The sequence below is a fragment of the Euprymna scolopes genome, chromosome 9 (assembly GCF_053919585.1).
Source record: "Euprymna scolopes isolate OS-2025 chromosome 9, ASM5391958v1, whole genome shotgun sequence".
NCBI lineage: Eukaryota > Metazoa > Mollusca > Cephalopoda > Sepiida > Sepiolidae > Euprymna > Euprymna scolopes.
This window is the reverse complement of record NC_136490.1, coordinates 97,591,152-97,609,742: the sequence shown is the minus strand read 5'-3', so window position 1 is coordinate 97,609,742 and position 18,591 is coordinate 97,591,152. Positions and strand designations below refer to the sequence as shown.

Genomic DNA, 18,591 nt, shown 5'->3' with positions numbered 1-18,591 from the left:
GATCACCCGGATGACAAATATCGAAATTTCACGTCAAACGGACCAGTAGAAAGGGGTCAACTGATCGTTTTTCTCCTAGGGGGGCCCCCAAAAAAACCTGTCATTTTAACGTTATTCAATACGTGTCACGTGACGTGACGTCAGCTCAAACTTTTGACAGACACAACCAAAGTTGACAAATTATGTATCATATTGAACCTTGATCACCCGCATGACAAATATCGAAATTCCACACCAAACGGACCATTAAAAGGGGGTGAACTGATCATTTCTCTCCTAGGGGGGGCCCCCAAAAAAACCTGTCATTTTAATGTTAATATTACATAATCCAAAAACGCTTAGTCATGTCACGTGACGTGACGTCAACATCCAGTAATGGCGAACAAATGTAAACAAACACTTTGTTTTACCGATACTTTTGTAATTTCTCTTCTGCTTTGTTCTAGAGATTATTAAACTCCATGACAATGTCTCCAACGTATTTAACTGGTTAAAAATAGTATTTATACAAGAGTTTTAACGAAAAATATCAGGAAAAAATGTACAGGAATAAAAAAAAATTCAGCTTTCAAAATATTCGTCGATAAAAAAACCGATCTTTATATTTACGCTAGCCATTTTGTATATTACCACGTGACCTGCTATCTCTTAAACTGGAGGGGGGGGGATCCACTTGAATCCAACAAAACCAGTAATTTTTTTTTTCTATTATATATACATCATTTTCTATAAAATTAAGTGTAGACTTTATAATTAAAACAAAAAATGTTATTCATACTAAAAAAAAAAAACGCTTAGTCATGTCACGTGACGTGACGTCAACATCCACTAATGGCGAACAATTGTACCTATTTACTATGCCTCCCCACGGGACAGAGTTAGACACCAGGGTCGTTTTTTAACGTGGAGAAAAGGTACACAAATAAAAATTGTCTCAGTCGTGGAGGATTTCTCCTCCACCGAAAGAGAACAAGAAATAGAAGTGCAGCATCTGAAGAACAGATACTACACTTTGATCTTGACCAAAAGGCCAAGAATGCGAACAATTGTAAATAACAACTTTTTTCACAAAACCAACACCGTCTTTCTTTTTTTTCTCTCTCTTTCTCTCTCTCACCCACTTACTCTTCCCTCTCTCTCACCCTCTTTCTCTTGACGTCACACCACTGTTAAACTGTGGGGGGGGGGGAACACATTCCCAGGCATTATCTCCTATAGATGCACATTTTATTAGAAATTCAGCTTTCAAAATATTAGACGATAATAAAAATATAAAACCAACACCCTCTTTCTCTTTTCTCTCTCTCTCACCAACTTACTCTTCTCTCTCTCTCTCACCCTCTTTCTCTTGACCTCCTACTACTGTTAAACTGTGTGTGTGTGTGGGGGGGGAAGAGGCAGCTTGAAAACCAACAAAAACAGTGCACAGTTTCCCAAGCATTTGGGGTGGGAAGGGGGGGAAGAAGCCGAGCGCACAGTTTCGTGTGAGAGAGAGAGAACAATTCTCAACCTATATACTCAACAAATTTTTTATCTACAGATTTGAAAGTTTGTATATAGGGTATTCAGACATATGGAAATATATCTAGCATAATCTATCTATTATATCTATAAAAGTGAAAATGTGTGTGTGTGTGAGGTAGCCAGAGAGAGAGAGAGAGAGAGAGAGAGAGAGAGAGAGAGAGACAACAATTCTCAACCTATATATTCAATACATTTTTTATCTACAGATTTGAAAATTTGTATATAGGGTATTCAGACATATGGAAATATATCTAGCATAATCTATCTATTATATCTATAAAAGTGAAAATGTGTGTGTGTGTGTGTGTGCGTAAGAGAGAGAGAGAACAATTCTCAACCTATATACTCAACGTATTTTTATCTACGGATTTTAAACTTTGTATATAGGGTATTCAGACATATAGAAATATATCTAGCATAATCTATACATTATATCTATAAAAGTGAGAATGTGAGTGTGTGAGAGAGAGAGAACAATTCTCAACCTATATATTCAACAAATTTTTTACCTACAGATTTGAAAATTTGTATATTGGGTATTCAGACATATGGAAATATATCTAGCATAATCGATCTATTATATCTATAAAAGTCAGAATGTTTGCGTGTGGTTGTGTGTGTAAGGTTGCGAGAGAGAGAGAGAGAACAATTCTCAACCTATCTATTCAATAAATTTGTTATCTACAGATTTGACCATTTGTATATAGGGTATTCAGACATATGGAAATATATCCAGCATAATCTATCTATTATATCCATAAAAGTGAGAATGTGTGCGTGAGAGAGAGAGAGAGAGAGAGAGAGAGAGTAAGTACAATTCTCACCCTATATATTCAACAAATTTTTTATCTACCGATTATAAAATTTGTATATAGGGTATTCAGACATATGGAAATATATCTAGCATAATCTATCTATTATATCTAGAAAAGTGAGAATGTGTGTGAAAGAGAGAGAGAGAAGAGAGAGAGAGAGAACAATTCTCAACCTATATATTCAACTAATTTTTATGTACAGATCTGAAAATTTGTATACAGGGTATTCAGACATATGGAAATATATCTAGCATAATCTATTATATCTATAAAAGGTAGAATGTGTGTGTGTGTTTGTGAGTGAGTGAGTGAGTGAGTGAGTGAGAGAGAGAGAGAGAGAGAACAATTCTCAACCTATATACTCAACAAATTTTGTATCTACAGATTTGATAATTTGTATATAGGGTATTCAGACATAAGGAAATATATCTAGCATAATCTATCTATTATATCTATAAAAGTGAGAATGTGTGTGAAAGAGAGAGAGAGAGAACAATTCTCAACCTATATATTCAACAAATTCTATCTTTACAGATTTGAAAATTTGTATATAGGGTATTCAGACATTTGGAAATATATCTAGCATAATCTATTATATCTATAAAAGTGAGAATGTGTGTGTGAGAGAGAGAGAAAGAACAATTCTCAACCTATATACTCAACAAATTTTTTATCTACAGATTTAAAAATTTGTATATAGGGTATTCAGACATATAGAAATATATCTAGCATAACCTATCTATTATATCTATAAAATGACCATGTGTGTGTGTGTGTGAGAGAGAGAGAGAGTCAGAGAGAGAGAGAGAACAATTTTCAGCTTGTGTGTGTGTGAGAAAGAGAGAGAGAGAAAGAGAGGAAGGAAAATTCTCACCCTATATATTCAACAAATTTTTTATCTACATATTAGAAAATTTGGATATAGGGTATTCAGACGTATGGAAATATATCTAGCATAATCTATCTATTATATCTATAAAAGTGAGAATGTGTGTGTGAGAGAGAGAGAAAGAGAGAGAGAGAGAACAATTCTCAACCTATATATTCAACTAATTTTTTATCTACAGATTTGAAAATGTGTATATTGGGTATTCAGACATATGTAAATATATCTGGCATAATCTATGTATTATATCTATAAAAGTGTGAATGTGAGTGATGGAAAGAGCAAAAAATTCTCAACCTATATAACCTATAAAAGTGAGAATATGTGTGAGAGAGAGAGAGAGAGAGAACAATTCTCAACCTATATATTCCACACATTTTTGGGCACAGATTTGGAAATTTGTATATAGGGTAGGCAGACATATAGAAATATATCTAGCATAATCTATCTATTATATCTATAAAAGTGAGAACTTGTGTGTGTGTGTGTGTGTGAGAGAGAGAGAGAACAATTCTTAACCTACATACTCAACAAATTTTTTACCTACAGTTTAGAAAATTTGTATATAGGGTATTCAGACATATGGAAATATATCTAGCATAATCTATCTATTATAACTACAAAAGTTAGAATGTGTGTGTGAGAGAGAGAGAGAGAGAGAACAATTCTAAACCTATATATTCAACAAATTTTTTATCTACAGATTTGAAACTTTGTATATAGGGTATTCAGACATATGGAAATATATCTAGCATAATCTATCTATTTTATCTATAAAAGTGAGAATGCGTGTGTGTGAGATAGCGAGAGAGAGAGAGAGAAAAAGAGAGAGATAAAAATTCTCAACCTATACATTCAACAAATTTTTTATCCACAGATTTGAACATTTGTATATAGGGTGTTCAGACATATAGAAATATATCTAGCATAATCTATCTATTATATGTATAAAAGTGAGAATGTGTGTGTGTGTGAGAGAGAGGACAATTGTCAACCTATGTATACAACAAATTTTTTATCTACAGATTTCAAAATTTGTATATTGGGCATTCAGACATATTTCAATATATCTGGCATAATCTGTCTATTATATCTATAAAAGTGAGAATGTGTGTGATAGAGAGAGAGAACAATTCTCAACCTATATACTCAACAATTTTTTTATCTACAGATTTGAAAATTTGTATATAGGGTATTCAGACATATGGAAATATATCTAGCATAATCTATTATATCTATAAAAGTGAGAATGTGTGTGTGTGTGTGAGAGAGAGAGAGAGAGAGAGAGAACAATTCTCAACCCATATACTCAACAAATTCTTTATCTACAGATTTTAAAATTTGTATATAGAGTATTCATACAAATAGAAATATATCTAGGATAATCTTTCTATTATATCTATAAAAGTGAGAATGTGTGTGTGTGTGAGCGAGAGAGAGAGAGAGAGAGAGGGAGAACAGTTCTCAACCTATACATTCAACAAATTTTTATATATAGGGTATTCAGAAATATCGAAATATATCTAGCATAATCTATTATATCATTAAAAGTTAGAATGTGTGTGTGTGAGAGATAGAGAGAACAATTCTCAACCTATGCACTCTACAAATTTTTTATCTACAAATTAGAAAATTTGTATATAGGGTATTCACACATATGGAAATATATCTAGCATAATCTATCTATTATATCTATAAAAGTTAGAATGTGTGTGTGAGGTAGCCAGAGAGAGAGAGAGAGAGAGTAAGAACAATTTTCAACCTATATATTCAACAAATATTGGATCTACAGATTAGAAAATTTGTATATAGGGTATTCAGACATATGGAAATATATCTAGCATAATCTATCTATTATATCTCTAAAATTGAGAATGTGTGTGTGAGAGAGAGAGAGAGAACAATTTTCAACCTATATACTCAACAAATTTTTTATCTACAGATTTGAAAATTTGTATATAGGGTATTCAGACATATGGAAATATATCTAGAGTAATCTATCTATTATATCTATAAAAGTGAGAATGCGTGTGTGTGTGAGAGAGAGCGACACAGAACAATTCTCAACCTATATATTCAACAAATTTTTTATGTACAGATCTGAAATATCACATTTGTATAGAAGTAGAAATCTTGATACCTACTCTGATACCTAATAAAAGAAAGGACACTCTTTAGGGCGGATTTTGATTATAACAAGTCACTAATTAGAAATTATAATAAACATTCTAATAATTTAAGAATTTTACCAAAATAAAATTGCATGGTAATCACCCAATTTCTGCCACAAAATTTTGATTGGCAGAACTCATAAACATAAAATATATATTTTCTAATTTCATCTTTTTTTTTTCTTTTTACATAATCTGGTTTGATGTTTTCCCAAATATTCAAATCACTATATTTTGCTGCTTAATATCAAATACAGCAACTGAGTTATTTTTATGCATCAAACAATTACATTTTCTCATTCATCCAAACTAATCACTGAACATCAATTTCATATTTTCTTCACTAAAATATTACTGTGCTTGATGTCATCAAGTGGAGCGGATCATTTTTTTTTCATTTGTTCACACATTTTTCCAATTTATATATATTTTAAAGATTCTTAGCCTATGTCATTGCATACCAATCTGTTTATTAAAAGTTAAGGTTCACTGTAAACACATATGTTACACCAAAATAAAAACGCTTCAGATAATGTCTTGATATTCAATTCAGTTTCTCACATGACATCTTATGAAGTTAGTAGAAATGTTACAGACTTTTGAATCTCAAACACTTTCAATACTGTGCACTGATATTTTCTTTTTTGCAATATAAGCACATTCATGATTTTTTTTACAAACGTTAAAAACTTTCACATTGTGTAGCAATATACTGAAACAATTATAAAAATATTTGTTTTTATTTTGAATGATGCAGGGCATCTGAAGAGAGATTTTTCTAACAAAATGAAAGTATAATTTTTAGCAATAGGTATCTAGGAAAAGGCCACTACATATGTTATAAGTTCCAAATTTCCACAACCTGGCAAATACTGGTACATGCTAGCAAATTTAGATTTGCAATTACAAAATATGATTCTAATTTTTTCCTTTGCTCTTTATTCTAACACTACACTAAGTTTACTGTGTTATTTCGCTACAGTTGATATTGTGTAGAACAATAAGAAAATCATAGTGAACAATGCATTCAACAAAATTTCACACACATTTCTAGATACCTATATCTAATAAGTTCAAAAGAAAGGACACACTTAGGGAGGTATTTTGGTGGTCAAGTCACTAAAAAGAGATTAGCTGGTTTCCCGGCATAGCCCAGGATATAATAAAGATTGACTGAAATACATGTTCTAGCTGGTTTCTAGGCGTTGCCAGGGATGTAATATAGACACATTATGTTGTATATTACCTGTTCTCTTCTCCCTAAGGTAAAACAATTTCATATACATGCTGTAAATTACCTATGCTAGGGATAAAACATGAACAATATCAGTCCTAGGGTAGATAAAACAAATAATACATAGAGATGAAAGATTCCTCTCCCCTAAGAATCAAACATATGTTCAATATCTGCTTTTGTTTTTTCATTGTTTATACGGTCCCGAGCAACGCCGGGTAGCCCTGCTAGTATATATATAAAAGCCAAACGTCTGTGTGTATGTATGTTTGTTTGTTTGTTTGTTTGTAACGCTAAAACTTTTGAAAGACGGAACCAAACTTGACAAATTTGGTATCATATCGAAGCCCCATCACCCGGATGACAAATATCGAAATTTCACGTCAAACGGACCACTAGAAGTTGGTCAACTGATCAGTTATCTTCGAGGGGGCCCCCAAAAAACCTGTCATTATCTATATATATAAAAGACAAATGTTTGTTTGTAACGCTAAAACTTGAGATGAAAGATTCCTCTCCCCTAAGAATAAAACATATGTTCAATATCTGCTTTTGTTTTTTCATTGTTTATACGGTCCCGAGCAACGCCGGGTAGCCCTGCTAGTCTATATATATAAAAGGCAAAAATCTGTGAGTTTGTATGTTTGTATGTAACGCTAAAACTTTTGAAAGACACAACCAGACTTGATAAATTTGGTATCATATCGAAGCCCCGTATCCCGGATGACAAATATCGAAATTTCACGTCAAACGGACGAGGAAAAAGGGGTAAACGTATCAGTTATCTCCAAGGGGGGCCCAAAAAAAACTGTCATTGTAATGCTTTTTATTACGTAATTCTTGAATGATCCAATGTAATTCATACGTAAAAAAAAAAACGTTTAGTCATGTCACGTGACGTGACGTCAACGTCCACTAATGGCGAACAATTGTAAATAGTTCTGTCTTCGATACTTTTGCATTTTTCTCTTCGGCTTAGTTATATCTATTATTACACTTTATGACAATGTTTCCATCGTGATTACCTGGTTAAAAATATTATTTATACAAGAGTTTTAACGAAAAATGTCAGGAAAAAATGTACAGGAATAAAAAAAATTCAGCTTTCAAAATATTAGACGATAATAAAAATATCGTAATATTTATGTAATATAAAATAATTAGCCATTTTGTATATTACCACGTGACCTCATACCTCTTAAGCTGGAAGGGGGGGAGGAGTAAAACCAACACCGTCTCTCTCTCTCACACTTACTCTCTCTCTCTCTCTCTCTTACTTTCTCTATAACCCTCTTTCTATTTTTCTATTCGTTTGAAAACGCTTAGTCATGTCACGTGACGTGACGTCAACGTCCACTAATGGCGAATGCACCGCTTTTGGTTAACTTCACTATACACCGTTTTCTCCCCCCCCCTCTCTCTCTCACACACTTTCATTTTAAAACCATTCGGTGTGTTTTTTATTTTACGTACGTATTTTACACTGCTTTCTTTTTATTTATAGAACTTATTAAAATTTATTTAACTTCTGGCAACAGTTATTTATTTAACTTATATGCTAATACTTTTTGGGTACAAATATTTTTTTTCCAATGTTTACAGAATTTTTTTTTTTTTTTTTTTTAATTTTTTTTATACTTTTTAATAGCACTTTCTTTTTTTTTTCATGGGAAATTATTTTTCTATTCGTTTTAAGAAAACGCTATTAAAAAATAAAAATTCGATAAATTCTGGCAACAGTTATTTATTTAACTCAATGCTACTATTTTTTTGTAAAAATATTTTGTTTCCATATAAAAAACGAAGTGACTATTCGCAGCCGGCTGCGGCTATTCTAAAATGCTATTCGCAGCCGGCCGGCGGCGAAACCGGAAGTTGTCGAGAGAAATGCGCTTAGACATTTTGTAAACATTGTTTTTAAAAAATAAAAAATAACACTTCTATTATGTTTTAAACGACTGTAATAGTTTATTTTGGAAGTATATTTCATAAGGAAAATAAACAACCCACTTTAAAAACAGAAATTACGAGTTTTATATATTTTATTCGCAGTTTTTTGTTGGGGGTAGTCCATTATGTCTGTAACAGTTTGTTGAAAAAAGTGTAGAATTCAATCAAAAAAACAACACCGTCTTTTTTTTTTTTTTTTAAATAAAACTAAAAACTTTATTTTTAGAATTTCGATGTTTGACAAACAGTCCATTATGTATGTAACAGTTTGTTGAAAAAGTGTATAATTCAATTAAAAAAACAACACCGTCTTTTTTTTTTTTTTTAGTAAAACTAATTTTAAAATTTCGATGTTCGAAAAAGAGTCCATAAAGAATAAAACAGTTAATAAATACAAAAAAAAGTCCATTAAGTTCAAATAAAGCCTGTTTGAATAAAACTTATATAAAAAAAAACCGTCACTTCCGGCAAATGGCTTTGTAAACAACGGGTGGCATTTTTCGAATACATCGGTAAACACTGTATGTTTTTCGAGCTGAATAAATATGTTACATTGAATAAAAACACAAAAAATATATCCAGTTGCCTTTGATAACATTTATTTGTTATATATTTGTCTTTTGACAACTTTTTTGAATCTACGTGTACAGTAATACAAACCCAAATATTTTTTTTTAAACAGTAATGAATTTTCCGAACTCAATATTTTACAATTTTTTAAATTTTGAAATCTATCAAAATTTTTCTATTGATTCTATTTTTACGATATTTTCAGGGTCAATGTGAAATTTTATGTTCTTTCCAATAAATCGAATATAATATTTTAGACTATCGTTTTTTTTTTAATTCACGAACCCCCCCCCATGTACATTTTTCGAATAGATCGCTAAACACTGTATGTTTTTCGAGCTAAATAAATATGTTACATTGAATAAAAACACAAAAAATATATCCAGTTGGATAGAAAAGTAACTTATCTTGCCTTTGATAACATTTATTTGTTATATATTTGTCTTTTGACAACTTTTTTGAATCTACGTGTACAGTAATACAAACCCAAATATTTTTTTTTTAAACAGTAATGAATTTTCCGAACTCAATATTTTACAATTTTTTAAATTTTGAAATCTATCAAAATTTTTCTATTGATTCTATTTTTACGATATTTTCAGGGTCAATGTGAAATTTTATGTTCTTTCCAATAAATCGAATATAATATTTTAGACTATCGTTTTTTTTTTTAAATTCACGAACCCCCCCCCCCCATGTACATTTTTCGAATACATCGCTAAACACTGTATGTTTTTCGAGCTGAATAAATATGTTACATTGAATAAAAACACAAAAAATATATCCAGTTGGATAGAAAAGTAACTTATCTTGCCTTTGATAACATTTATTTGTTATATGTTTGTCTTTTGACAACTTTTTTGAATCTACGTGTACAGTAATACAAACCCAAATATTTTTTTTTTTAAACAGTAATGAATTTTCCGAACTCAATATTTTACAATTTTTTAAATTTTGAAATCTATCAAAATTTTTCTATTGATTCTATTTTTACGATATTTTCAGGGTCAATGTGAAATTTTATGTTCTTTCCAATAAATCGAATATAATATTTTAGACTATCGTTTTTTTTTTTTAATTCACGAACCCCCCCCATGTACATTTTTCGAATACATCGCTAAACACTGTATGTTTTTCGAGCTGAATAAATATGTTACATTGAATAAAAACACAAAAAATATATCCAGTTGGATAGAAAAGTAACTTATCTTGCCTTTGCTAACATTTATTTGTTATATATTTGTCTTTTGACCGTCCACTAATGGCGAGTCTTTTTTTTTTTTTTTAAATAAAACTAATTTTAAAATTTCGATGTTCGAAAAACAGTCCATAATATGTCAATATAAAAATTCTATTTTTGTTTGATAAAAAGAATAAAACAGTTAATAAATACAACAAAAAAGTCCATTAAGTTCAACAAGCTAAACTCTTTTATTTATAATAAAACTCTTCGACAGTTTAAATGCTTTCAAAATCCTATGTAAGTATATCGTTTTTACTGTACACAGATTCGAAAAAGTTGTCATCAAACAAATATATGACAGAGTTGAATAAATATGTTACATTGATTAAAAACACTTCTTATTAGCATTTTCTTTTTATATGACAACGTTAATGTTCATGAATATTTAAATAAAATACATTACTGCACATTTATTAATATTATCTCTCTTTTAATCACTTTTATCGACTATCAGCCAAATAACCGGGGTCTAAAAGTTGGGAAATTATTTTTCTATTCATTTAAAGAATATGCTATTAAAAAAGAAAAAGTCGATAAAAGTTAGACATAAACAGTAAAAAAAAAGAAGATATTATTATTAAATAACAATAATTATTAAAAATAAATATTAACATTTACAATAATAAAATGAGTTAGTATTAAAAATAATTATTAATATTTAAAATATGTGTTCGTTAATAACAATAAATATTAATATTTAATATAAAATAAAATGTGTTTATTAATGAATATAAATATTACTATTTACAATTATAAAATGTGCTTATTATTAACAATAAATATTAATATTTAAAATAATAACATGTGTTTATTATTAAAAGTAAATATTAATATTTAAAATAAAATAACATGTGTTTATTATTAAAAATTAATATTAATATTTAAAATAAAATAAGTGTTTATTATTAAAAATAAATATTAACATTTACAATAATAAAAGGTGTTTATTATTAACAATAATTATTAATATTAAAAATAACATAAAATGTGTTTATTATTAAAAATAAATAATAATATTTAAAATAATAAAATGTGTTCATTATTAAAAATAAATATTAATATTAAAATAAAAATGTGTTTATTATTAAAAATACATATTAATATTCAAATAAAATTGTTTTTATTATTAAAAATAAATATTAATATTTAAAGTAGAATAAAATGTGTTTATTATTATAAATAAATATTAATATTTAAAATAATATGTGTTTATTATTAAAAATAAATATTAATATTTAAAATAATATAATGTGTTTATTATTACAAATAAATATTAATATTAAAATAAAATGTGTTTATTATTAAAAATAAATATTAAGGAAGGTCAACAGGTGGAGGAAAAATAGTCAATGCAGGTCATACCACCTGACCAGCTAAAATCGCCTTTTTATATAAGGCAGACAGTCAGACTATTTGCCTTGAGGGCGGGCTAAGCCCTCCTACCCCCCCCCAAAGCTGAGAGCTGGGGAAACTTCTCTCAGAAGGGGTATGGGAGGACAGGGAGACCTTCCCTCTTTCAACTAAGAGATAGATATTCTTTTGTATGGTTGATTGACCCCCCCCCTGTCGGTTCCGCTTACTCCATTCGGAAAGAGATCAACCTTACACAAAAAAAAAAAAAATATGGGGACAGGGAAGCCTTCCCGGGCCCCCTTTCTGGGAGGAGAAGTTCCCCGGCTCCTACCTTTTTGGGAGTGCTCAGCCCGCCCTCCAGTCAACCACAATATTTGAAGAATAAAGATATTTTTGTTTTTGTGTTTTAGGTGGTGAAGGTGATCTGGGGAGTGTTTTTTTTTTTCACAAAAAAGGTACTTTTTACGAATGGGTATCCAAGAAAATTACAGTATTTTGTCAGAAATTAAGGTTTTCATTGACCACTCTCAATACTATCAGAAATGAACAAAGTTAATTAAACAGTCTACACAATATAAACTAACTGTTTTGTTGGCTTTTTATTCTAACTCCAAACTAACCCATAACTACATTTTTCTTTTATTTTGCAAATTTGATTTCCTTTAGTTTATATTGTGTAGCTGAATCAGAAATTGATTTATCTTTTGTCATTTGTAGTTAACATGCTATCAGCGCAATTACTACAGTGTAATCACACATGATCTACCAAAATAAAAACACTTCAGATAAAGTCTTAAATAGAATTCAGTTCCTTACATGACATCTGATGAAGTCAGTACAAACGTTACAAACTAATACTTGAAAAACAATTTGACATTTACTGTACTACAATATCACATTTGTATAGAAGTAGAAATCTGGATACCTATTCTGATACCTAATAAAAGAAAGGACACTCTTTGGGGCGGATTTTGATGATAACAAGTCACTAATTAGAAATTATAATAAACATTGAAATAATTTAAGAATTTTACCAAAATAAAATTACTTGGTAATCACCCAATTTCTGCCACAAAATTTTAATTGGCAAAACTCATAAGCATAAAATATATATTTTCTAATTTCATCTTTTTTTTTTTACATAATCTGGTTTGATGTTTTCCTAAATATTCCAATCACTATATTTTGCTGCTTAATATTAAATACAGCAAATGAGTTATTTTTATGCATCAAACAATTACATTTTCTCATTCATCCAAACTAATCACTGAACATCAATTTCATATTTTCTTCACTAAAATATTACTGTGCTTGATGTCATCAAGTAGAGCGGATCATTGTTTTTTACATTTGTTTACACATTTTTAACAAATGTTTTTGAGAGTCCATACAAAGTTATAAGTGTTCAACATTTTTTTTCATTTGAATATATTTTGTCTAAGATTCTTAGCCTATGTCATTGCATACCAATTTGTTTCTTGAAAGTTAAGTTCACTGTAAAAACATCTGATACACCAAAATCCCTGATACCTGTTTCTTATAAGCGCCAAATAACTATCACTATTTCGATTTGTGTTTCATGAGAACAATTCAATATTGATACATTTTAAGAAACATTTCCAGTGCTTTTCTCTTTTTAGCAATAGTTGGTTGATAATTAGAGGACACAACTAACCCTATACTATGCTTTACTTTGTTTTGTATATATATTTTGTATTGTGTGAAATTAACAAAGATTCATATGCAGGAATCTGTTGATACATTCCAAGAATCCCAATGCGACCAACAAACTTGAAAGACTACAATTTCTTTTTACTATGACCAATAAGAAAGCTCAAGGACTAAGTTGTTGGACTCATCCTGATCACCATTTTAAATTATTGTTAACAGTAAGTTTAACATTTTAAGTACAGAATAATATTCCTTTTGATATTTATAAATTACTATTTTCTGTGACAGATGTTACTTTTTTTTTTTTTGATTGTACCCTCTTTTGTGTTTTTTAATTTTGCATACAATAATATTAAGCACACCATACCAAGACCACTATTTCAGCATCTAATAAACTGCCTACCAAGACCAATGTTTTCAAGTGACAATGGAGAGTATTCATGTTATGTTTCACATTTTTATGTTTTGAAATATTTTGCTGCTTAATATCAAATTGAGCAGATGTTTACTTTGTTTTGTGTATATACTTTATATTAGGTAGAATAAACAAAACTTAATTTCGCTACCATCATTATTTGTAGTGACATGCACTGTTAACATAAATAAAATCACTGGTGACAATCCCTGATACCTGTTTCGTATAAGCACCAAATAACTATGATAATGTGTTATTGTTGATACATTATAATAAACATTTCCATTGACTGGTCGTTTGCTTAGCTTAGGTTTACATCATTTTTTCACAATGTTTCTCTACTTTCTTTCAGCATGAGAGCAGATCATATTCTGCACATGTTTCATGCATATCACAAAAACTTATAATATTTGATCAACATTTGACTAACAATTTTACAAAAAAGACCTACCACCTTAAGGGGGGTAAAGGTAAGGCTCCCCACATAACCATAAAAGAAAGCCGCCCCCCCATACAGTGGGAAAGAGCTCCCTTCCCATTCTGGGGCAGAGAAGGGACAAGGAAAACTCTTAAACATAAATGGTCAACGGACGGTATACACCCTGGGAAACTAAAAGTCTATATGGAATCTGCATAAATTAAAATATCCTGTTTAAGCGTATTGTATGACAGGGAGGGAAGGTCAACAGGTGGAAGAAAAATGGTCTACGCAGAGCATACCGCCTGACAAGCTAAAATCGCCTTTTTATATACGGCAGACAATCAGACTCTGATTGCCTGGACGGCGGGCTGAGCAATGAATGTGGAAGCCGGGGAACTTCTCTCAGAAGGAGGATGGGAGGCCCAGGGAGCCTTCGGTCTCCTCCTAAGAGAGGGATATCCTCTTACTCCCTTTGGAAAGAGATCAACCTTACACAAAACAAAAAATATGGGAAGAGAAGCCTTCCCGGGCCCCCCTCCCCCTTCTGGGAGGAGAAGTTCCCTGGCTCCAACCTTTTTTTTTGGGGGGGGCCTAAGCCTGTCCTCCAGGCAACCAAATGAAAAAGAAATTTACCCATCCCACCTTTGTAGGAAGTGTGCTCAGCCCACCTTCTGAGCCACTGTGAAAGTTTCCTTCCACCAAAAGGGAAGGGAACGAGGAAGGAAAAGTCTCTGAGAATCTTCATGCAATTTCTTTGACAAAGAAACTGTTTTCACTTGATTCCACACAAAATTTTTATTGCTTTTTCATCTATTGTCTTATATTAGGATTTCTTTATGCATGTTATTTTATTTAAGAGTACTAAATAGCTTTTCAGTTTCTTGAGACTCTTTCAACTGTCTGGATTCTGCAGCAACGTTGTGGAGTGATATGTAAAACATAAATTGGTACTTTATAACAATAGGTATGTAGAATTCTAACTCGCCAGTGTTGATCGTTTCAATTATTTACAAATTCACCAGGTCCTGGATATGACCATAAACTGTATCCAAACATGGGGCTTTGTGAAGTGTGAAGCCACCATTTAATTGCTATTGCTACCAGGTCCACTCTGATCTGGAGTAGTAGTACCTGTTAGGGTCCCAATTATGAGTTAAATAGAAACCAACATTAAATAAACAAATATATTCTAGGAAAAAAAAATGTCACTAGATTGGGCATGAAATAACCTGATATAGTGTTGATATGTCATAAAACAAAATGAACCAACAAATTCACCAATCGACACAATATCAACAAATGTATCTTTCTTTTCCTTATTCTGTGCTTATTTCTTGGTACTAAGCTTATCATTAACTAACCCTGACATTTCTTTTACTTTGTTTTGTGTATATATTTTATTTTGTGTAGAATAACCAAAAAGACATTTAGCTACCACATTTGCAGCGAAATGTTAGCATACATAAAATCACTGGTGACAACCCATGATGTTTTTTCTTATGAACACGAAATAAGCAACACGCTTTCCATTGGTTTTTCATGATAACAATTTAATATTGATAAATTATAATAAACATGTCCATTACTTTTCTTTTTTTATCAATAAATATACTTGGTTGATAATTAGAGAACACAATGTTTATTGTAATAAAACTTGTGATCTATAACATCCAATTCTAAAAATTAAACTTTCCTTTCTCAATTGAAACAAACAACATACCCCACACTATGTTCCTAAAAATGAGGATTTTACTATTGCGTTTACATAATTTTTTAGCTATGTTTCTCTTACTTTCAGCATGAGATCATTTTCTACACGTGTTTCATGCATACCACACAAACATTTTACCTCTGACATTTTTAATTTTTTTCCAATTTCCTTTCACCATGAACATTATCATTAGTACAGTTTTCATTTAAAATGAAGCTGTACATGGTTACTATTACTTGGAAAGCAGATATAAAAAAAAAAAAATAACTGTTTTCACTTTGAAAATTTACGATTTATAGATCTCGGATTTGGCCCTTCTTCACCTTTTATCTTACATTTGTAAATATTGTATATATAAACTTTTTTCTTATTTCTCCAATGTTATTTCATTCATGCAATTTCATAATCTACCAACATTGTATAAGATTCAATTCCATTTGACACTTGAAAACAACTTTTTATATAGTAAACAGCATTTATTTCTTTTCAGACATATTCTTATTTTATTTTATTTCCAGTACTATGTTTTATTTCATTTTGTGGACACTCATTTAACTCTCTGGGATGCTGCAGGGAACATGTAGAGTGATATATCAAACAAGAAGTGGTACTTTATGACAATAGGTATCTAGGATTTACACATACCAGTGTTGATAGTTTGAAATATTTACAGACTAACATTTTACACAATATAAACACATGTACCTTTTTTTTTTCTTTTCCTTTGCTTATTTCTCGAACCTAAACTTATCATTAACTAACCCGTAACTTTGTTTACTTTGTTTTGCGTATATATTTTATATTGGGTAGAATTAACAAAACTTAATTTCGCTACCATCATTATTTTTAGTGACATGCACTGTTAACATCAATAAAATCACTGGTGACAATACTTGATACCTGTTTCGTATAAGCACCAAATAACTATCACTATTTCGATTTGCTTTTTCATGATAATATGTTCATCTTGATACATTATAATAAACATTTCCATTCACTGGTCGTTTGCTTAGCTTAGCTTTACATCATTTTTGCACTATGTTTCTCTACTTGCTTTCAGCATGAGAGCAGATCATATTCTAAACGTTTCATGCATATCACACAAACTTATAATATTTGATCAACATTTGACTAACAATTTTTTGCCAATTTCCTTCAACATTCTCATTACCATTACTACAGTTTACATTTTGTCGTTAAAATGAAGCTGTACATGTTTCCTATTACTTGGAAACCAGATTTGTAAAAATCCCATTTTTTTTTCACTCTGAGAATTTTCATTATATTTCTTTGACAAACGATTTATTTTCAATGAACTTCAGCACATGATTGTTACTGCTTTTTCCCCTTTTGTCTTATATTTGTTTTTCTTCATGCCAAATATTTTATATATCAATTTTTTGCTAATTTCTTAAATTTTATTTCTTTAATTCTTAGTCCACCAATATAGTATAAGTTTCAATTGCATTGAACGCAATGTTTTAGATAGTAAACATCAGCATATTTCACTTTTCAAGCACTTTTTCATTTTATTTCAAATACTATGTTTTATTTCATTTTGTTGACACTCATTTACCTCTCTGGGGTGCTACAAGGAACATGTAGATTGATATACCAAACATGAATTGGTGCTTTATAACAATAGGTATCTATAATTTTGCTTAATTCTCTAACCTAAACTTATCATTAACTAACCGTAAATTATGTTTTAGTTTTGTGTATATATTTTATATTGTGAAGAATAAACAAAAATTCATTTCACCACCACATTTGCACTGTTAGCATACACAAATATCACTGGTTACAATCATTGGTAGCTGTTTTTTAAAAACACCAAATAACATTCACGCTTTCCATTGGTTTTTCATGATAACAATTTAATATTGATAAATTATAATAAACATGTCCATTACATTCTCTTTTTATCAATAAATATACTTGGTTGATAATTAAAGAACACAATGTTTATTGTAATAAAACTTGTGATCTATAACATCGAATTGTATAAATTAAAGTTTCCTTTCTCAATTGAAACAAACAACATATCCCACACTAAAAATGAGGATTTTACTATTGCCTTTTAGATCATTTTTTAACAATGTTTCTCTTCTTACTTTCAGCATCAGAAAATATAATTTTCTACACGTGTTTCATGCATACCACACAAACGTATATGTGACCAACATTTTACCTCTGATACATTTTTTTCCAATTTCCTTTCACCATTGTCATTATCATTAGTACAGTTTTCGTTTTGTCTTTAAAATGAAGTTGTACATGTTTCTTAATACTTCGAAACCAAATATATCAAAAAATAATTTTTTTCACTTACAAAATTTTCATGATATTTCTTTGACAATCATATTTGTTTTTAATTGAATTCAGCATATGATTCTTACTGCTTTATCACCTTTTATCTTATATTTCTTTTTCTTCATGCCAAATATTTTAAATATCAAATTTTTGCTCATTTCTTAAATTGAATTAAAAAAATGGATTTTTTTATTCCACCAATATTGTATAAGGCTCAATTCCATTGAACACAGTGTTTTATATAGTAAACATCAGCATTTGTTTCTATTTTATTTCAAATACTGTTTCATTTCACTTTCTCGATAATCATTTAC

At 30.0% G+C, this 18,591-nt stretch overlaps 1 pseudogene; it reads right to left on the bottom strand.

Moving 5' to 3' along the window:
• Positions 1-886: 886 nt before the first annotated feature.
• Positions 887-1,043, bottom strand: LOC145285379 (U2 spliceosomal RNA; annotated as a pseudogene).
• Positions 1,044-18,591: the final 17,548 nt, after the last annotated feature.